Consider the following 6,997-nt stretch of genomic DNA (forward strand, 5'->3'; position numbering starts at 1 on the left):
TTATCAATCAAATTCTGACTCCCTCCCCTCACTCCCTTGGTTCAGGCCCCCAGGGTCTCCAGCCAAGGCCTCACGAATTTCAATGTTTCCATTCTCACCCTCCCACAGCCCCTTCACCTTGAAGTAGCTAAAGTGTTCAATCCGAAATGCAACCAGGTCATGAGACTCCCCTGCATAAAACCTTTGGATGATCACTCATTGTCCTTGGTATAAAATAAAGTCCAACTTCCCCTTTATCAGATATGTCATTTGCAAATATCTTCTCCCATTCCATGGGCTGCCTTTTAGTTTTGTTGATTGTTCCTTTGCTGTGCAGAAGCTTTTTATCTTGATGAAGTCCCAATAGTTCATTTTTGCTTTTGTTTCCCTTGCCTTGAGAGACTTATCTAGAAAAATTCGCTATGGCTGGATGTCAAAGAAGTTATTGTTTTTTGCAGTTTTACACCTTTATTTGACTGACGATCAGCAATTAGTTCTCATCCACATTAACTGTGTGTAGATGTTTGAAAGTGGTGACAGGGACATAGGGAGCCAACGGGTAGAGCTTGTTTGCTGAGTCCTCGTCCTCCTTACGTTGTCTGGACAGCTGCCGCATACAGATACAGTACGGAGCGTGCCTTATCCCTTTGGCCCACACAGTGTTGTTGAGCCTGGTGTCAGTGCGCACATCTGGAGTTCCCATCTACTCCACGGCACGTTTCTGGATCTCTTTGAGCGCCCGAGGGGTACACTTCTAGAAACCCCACTCCATGGATGTGCTTGTGAATGATGATGGTGTATTCTCTGGTCACTACCTCGTTGATGGCAGAATGGCCCTTCTTCTCACCACCCTTCTTTGCGGGAGCCATTCTGCCAGGCCCTGGTTGCAAAGGAAAAGTGCAGGTATTGTGGGAGAGGCTTGTTTGGAGTTTTTTGATTACTGGCTCAATTTCTTTGCTAGTTATCAGTATATTCAAATTTTCTATTTCTTCCTCTTTCAGTTTTGGTAGTTTATATGTCTCTAGGAATTTATCTACTTCTTCCAAGTTGTGCAATTTGTTGGCATATAGTTTTTCATAATATTCTCTTATATTTCTGTGGTGTTGGCTATTATTTCTCCTCTTTCATTTGTAATTTTGAGTCCTTTCTCTTTTTTTCTTGTTAAGTCTGGCTAGAGGTTTACCAATTTTATTGATTTTTTTTCAAACAACCAGCTCCTGGTTTCATTGGACTCTCCTATTGTTCTTTTAGTTTCTATATCATTTATTTGTGCTCTAGTCTTTATTTCCTTTCTTCTGCTGGTTTTAGGTTTTGTTTATTGTTCTTTTTCCAGCTTGTTTAGGTCCAAGATTAGGTTATTTGAGATTTTCCTTGCTTCATATGGTAGGCCTGTATTACTATAAACTTCCTTCTTAGAACTATTTTTGCTACATCCCAGAGGTTTTGAATGATTATGTTTTCATTTTCATTCAAAATACATAAAGAAGTTACAAAACTCAACACACCAAAAAACAAAAAATTCAATTAAAAAATGGCCAGAAGACATGAATAGACTTTCCTCCAAAGAAGACGTACAAATGGCCAACAGACACATGAAAAGATGCTCAACATCACTCATCATCAGGGAAATGCAAATCAAAACCACAATGAGACACCACCTCACACCCGTCAGAATGGCTAAAATTAACAAGTCAGGAAACAACAAATGTTGGCAAGGATGTGGAGAAAGGGGAACTCTCTTACACTGTTGGTAGGAATGCAAGTACAGCCACTGTGGAAAACAGTATGGAGCTTCCTCAAGATGTTAAAAATAGAGCTACCCTATGACCCAGCAATTGCACTACTAGGTATTTACCCCAAAGATACAGATGTAGTGATTCGTAGGAACACCAGCACCCCACTGTTTATAGCAGCAATGCCACAAGAGCCAAACCATGGAACAAGGCCAGATGTCCATCGACAGATGAATGGATAAAGATGTGGCATGTATGTGTGTATATATATACAATGGATTATTACTCAGCTATCAAAAAGAATGAAATCTTGCCATTTGCAATGACATGGATGGAACTAGAGGGTATCAAGCTAAGCAAAATATGTCAGTTTGAGAAAGACGAGTGCCATATAATTTCACTCATATGTGCAATTTAAGAAACAAAACAGATGAACACAGGGGAAGGAAAGAAAAAAATAAAATAAGATAAAAACAGAGAGGGAGGCAGCCCATAACAGACTCTTAACTCAAGGAAACAAACTGAAGGTTGCTAGAGGGGAGGTAGGTGGGGGAATGGGGTCACTGGGTGATGGGCACTAAGGAGGGAACTTGATGGAATGAGCACTGGGTGTTGTATGCAACTGATGAATCACTAAATTCTACCCCTGAAACTAATAATACAGTATATGTTAACTAAATTGAATTTAAATTAAAAAGATTTTTAAACTACAATGAGATATTACCTCACACCTGTTAGAATGACTAAAATCTACAACACAAGAAACAACAAGTGTTGGCAAGGATGTGGAGAAAAATGAATACTTGTGAATTGTTTGTGGGAATGCAAACTGATGCAGGCACTCTGAAAAACAGTATGGAGTTTCCTCAAAAAGTTAAAAAGAGAATTACCAGGTGGCTCAGTCAGTTAAGTGTCTGTCTTTGGCTCAGATTATGATCCCAGGACCCTGGGATCGAGCCCCACATTGGGCTCCCAGCTCAGCAGGGAGTCTGCTTCTCCCTCTTCCCCTCCCCCTGCTTGTGCTCTCTCTCTTCCTCTCATGCGTGCGTTCTCTCTCAAATAAAAATATAAAATCTAAAAAAAGAAAAAAAAAGAGGGAATACCCTATGATCCAGTCATCACACAACTGGGTATTTACCCAAAGGATAGAAGAACACTAATTCAAAGGGATACACGTGCAGCTATGTTTATAGCAGTATTATCTGTAATAGCCAGATTATGGAAAGAGCCCAAATGTCCATGAACTAATGAATGGATGAAGAAGAGGTGATATATATCCGTAGATAGATAGATAGGATAGATAGATGGATAGATGTTAGAATATTAGTCAGCCATAAAAAAGAATGAAATCTTGCCATTTGCAATCACATGGATGGAACTAGAGAGTCTAATGCTGAGCAAAATTAGTCAGAGAAAGTCAAATACCACATGATTTCACTCACAGGTGGAATTTAACAAAACAAATGAACAAAGGGGGGGAAGAAAAGGGGAGGGCAAACCAAGAAACAGACCCTTAACTCTAGAGAACAAACTGATGGTTACCAGAGGGGAGGGGGGGTGGAGGGATGGATGAATTAGAGGATGGGGATTAAAGAGTACACTTGTTGTGATGAGCACCAGGTGTTTTATGGAAGTGTTGAATCACTATATTGTACACCTGAAACTAATATTACACTTTATTAGCTAACTGGAATTTATAGGAAACTTAAAATAAATCAACCAACCAACCAACAAATAAAGTCCAACTTCCTTAGGTCCTTTGTGATTGGGTTCCTATTGGCCTCCCCACCTTCATCATGGCTCCCTCTTTCATTCAGACTCCCTACTGAAGTCGCACAAAACTACTTTATGTTCCAGGACTGCTTCATGCTCTCCTTTTCACCTCTTACATTTTGTGCATGCTATTTCCTCTTTCTGAAGCATTCAGTACACTCCTTCACCTGGCTAACTCCAAGTCAACTTGTAGGTTTCAGCCTAGATGCCATTTCTTCCGGGAAGGCTTCCCTGACTATCCTCTCCAACTAGTTTGAGTTCTATGGCCCTCCTGTATGTTTTCTTAGCAACTTGTGCTTCCCCTAGCATATTGGTTACTACCCTCTATTTTCATTGTCTACTTATTTGCCTATCTCTCACCACCAGCTTGTAAGCTCCCCGAGGGTAGAAACATGTCTGTCCATCTAGTTCACAGTTATATCCCTACTATCTACCACAAAGATTGGCTTATAAAAGCCAGGAAAGAAATACTGGATAAATGAATAACATGCACGAGATATTTTGCAAGTTATAAAGTGCCTTATCTCATTTTAACTTCACCGCCCTATGAGATAGTATAGGGCTATATAGTATAGTTTTCAAGATAGTATAGTTTTCAAGGCACCATGCTTAAAACAAAGCACCATGCTACGGTTACATTTAAGTTGACATAGACTACATTTGTGAAGTTCTATTTAAGTAATAATTCCCTGAAATCTTAACAAATCAGGTTTTTAAACAACTTTAAAGTAAATTTGACTTATATAAATCTTTCAAAAATTGTGTAATCATAACTAACTGCTAACAAAGTGTCCCAAAGGAAAGGTTCCTGTTAGATGTCCTTTAATGAATATAGGACACTCTGCTATGCATACAGAATATTTTTGCATTCATAAATGTGCTAAAGTCCCACAAAATGCTTAATACTCTTAAGTGGATTAAGCATGCCTCCTGTGATCTGATTTATATGGTGAATGTGCCAAGTAAAACCTTTCTCCACAGAGCAATCAGACTGTAAACTTCAGCTGAACTCTGATAAAATTATCATAATTCCAAACTAGTGGAGCCCGAATTAATGAGATTTTGCTTTAAGCTCTTCCTATGAAAGGCCAACCAATCTTTGTTGAACATTTTAGATGCATCAAAAATGTTCCAAAATCATACTGGTTAAAATAGTATGCACTTAGACACATGTGGCAGAACACTTGGAATGTGGCTACTGTGAATGAGGAATTGCATCTTTAATTTTACATCACTTTAAGTAATTTAAATTTAAAAACTGAAGCAGTATAATTTTTGTATTGATTATATGTTAAAGTGGAGATACTTTGGATATATTGAGTTAAATAAAATATTAAAATTATTGAAATTATTTTTGCATATTTATTTTTACTTTTTTAACATGGCCATTAGAAAATCTTAAATTCCATAGTAGTTAACATCATATTTCTATTGGCCTTCACTGTTTTAAAACATGCTCCACTGTTCAACTCAGATAGGAAAAAGAAAGGTACAGTTTAGGTAAAGGGTACTTGCAATTTTTAAATGTTGTGTTATTTTTCCTCAATAGTGAGTTAAAACTCTTTGGGCTAGGTGGCTTCTTAATACCTAGAAGATGTTAAATGCCTTTTCTACCCATGATAACATCAGGTTATAAAACGTGTTCTAGTAGAGAGTAACTGAGCGTTTATTTACTTGATTATACTACCACATTAGTTATCCCAATTCATCTTTTTTTTTAAAGAACGGAAATTGACTTATTTTTGTAGTTATTGCTTTTGTTTTGTTTTTTATTTGTCATGCGCATATCTGTTAATGAAATCTTACTTTCAATGTACAAGATATGTAAAGGGACATTGCTCTGGCTAGAATGGAGGCAGAGTGTGACCACTGGCCTCCCTCTTCAACAAGCCACAACCCTAACACTGCAAACGTCCCCCTCCACATACACACACCTCTCCTGCCTTTAGCATCTCAGCAGAATCCTAGGGCCCTGCCATAATAGACAGTGTAAACAGCACTTCTCTACAACACAGCCTTGAATTGGGAAGGAAACAAAGAAACCCTGAGCATTCAAATGAGATTTGTCAAATTTTAGATGCTTCTGTTCCCACGCTTCCCTCCTATTAGTGCTCTCCGCGACCTTACAAAATCTGTACACTCCATCTTGCATACACAATTTTAACACGCTTGGTTGTCATTTCCCAGTACACAGAATATCAGCTGCAGGCAACTGGAAGATAAGTGTTCTGCAGTTGGGAGAGGGAGGGGGAGATGCAGGAAAGAAGAAAGGGATTCTCGCAACTGGTAGCTCAGAGGAATGAAAGCAAGATATAGAATTTTCCAAAGCAGGAACCAGAATTTATATATTCTGGTGTGACAGGCTGGGGCCACTGAGTTTAGGGATGAGTTGTCCCACACCCCTTAATAGTTCCTGTGGAGAACACTGTATCAGGACACAATAAAGTCACTGATGCTCATATTCACCCTTAAGCCTTAACAACAGGGCCAGTATACTTTATTCTGATATTCAATGTATAGGGCAGAGGAGTGTACAATTCATTTAAGCAACCTGTCCATAAAAGAGGCTAAAATAAACCAAGCTTTGGTACTTAAAGGCTAACATTCGGCTACTTGAATAACTCTCATATGTGAAATAGCTCATTTCCCACCAAAGAATGACAAATGATGTGTTACAAGGAAGGAAGGATGCTTCCATGAATTACGACATATAACTAACATACATCTCCAGTCAACACATGCTTGAAAGTATTCTGTGCCTATGGACTGTGAACTTGGCAAATGAACAGAAGACTTGCTCTTGTAATTCATTCATCCCATACGGGTATAAGCTGAGTCTGTGTTCTGACAAAGATTTCCTGAATCAAAGCATCTGTCTGGGAGCTGGGTCCAGATTGCTGTAACACTGTGGACTTGTGTAATACAACAGATACCTTTTAAGGCTGGGGGGTGCATGGGGTGGGGAGGGAAGGGGATGTGGGTAATCATGGGAGGTCCACGAGGAAGACTGTTTGGGAACAGAACAGAGCACAGAGGGAAACTAATAGCAATTTCTTGCCAAGAAGAAATCATTGTGGGTCCTTTCCTTTAGCCCTGGATCCCACCAGACCACCACCACAGCTATTGGCATAAAAGGAATGTATTCAAGAAACAAAATATGCATCAGACAGCACTTACTATTCTTTCCCACCGGGAGTATGCTGAACATGTAGGCAATGTTATACAACCTTTGATATGACCCAGATTAGAAGCGACTGGTAATAGAACTTGGCATTTTTCTTTTGCTAGACTTATATTTCAAAACTTCTCAGGTGGTGTGACATAAACAGGAAAGAATGTGTTTGGTAGGAGGGTGTTGGCACATAATGAGCCACGACAATTGGTCTCCTTAACAAAACTACTATTCTTTTGGTTATGACCACCACAGCAGCCTACGAAAAGTGCTATACATGGCCATGGTGGTTGCAATGATTTCCTTCCATATTGATTTTCCTTGTATATATTGAACATAC

The 6,997-nt window shown here is 39.1% G+C and overlaps 1 pseudogene; it reads right to left on the minus strand.

The window, feature by feature from the left end:
• Positions 1 to 469: 469 nt before the first annotated feature.
• On the minus strand, positions 470 to 848 carry LOC100472758 (annotated as a pseudogene).
• Positions 849 to 6,997: the final 6,149 nt, after the last annotated feature.

The sequence above is a fragment of the Ailuropoda melanoleuca genome, chromosome X, assembly GCF_002007445.2.
Source record: "Ailuropoda melanoleuca isolate Jingjing chromosome X, ASM200744v2, whole genome shotgun sequence".
NCBI classification, from domain to species: Eukaryota; Metazoa; Chordata; class Mammalia; order Carnivora; family Ursidae; genus Ailuropoda; species Ailuropoda melanoleuca.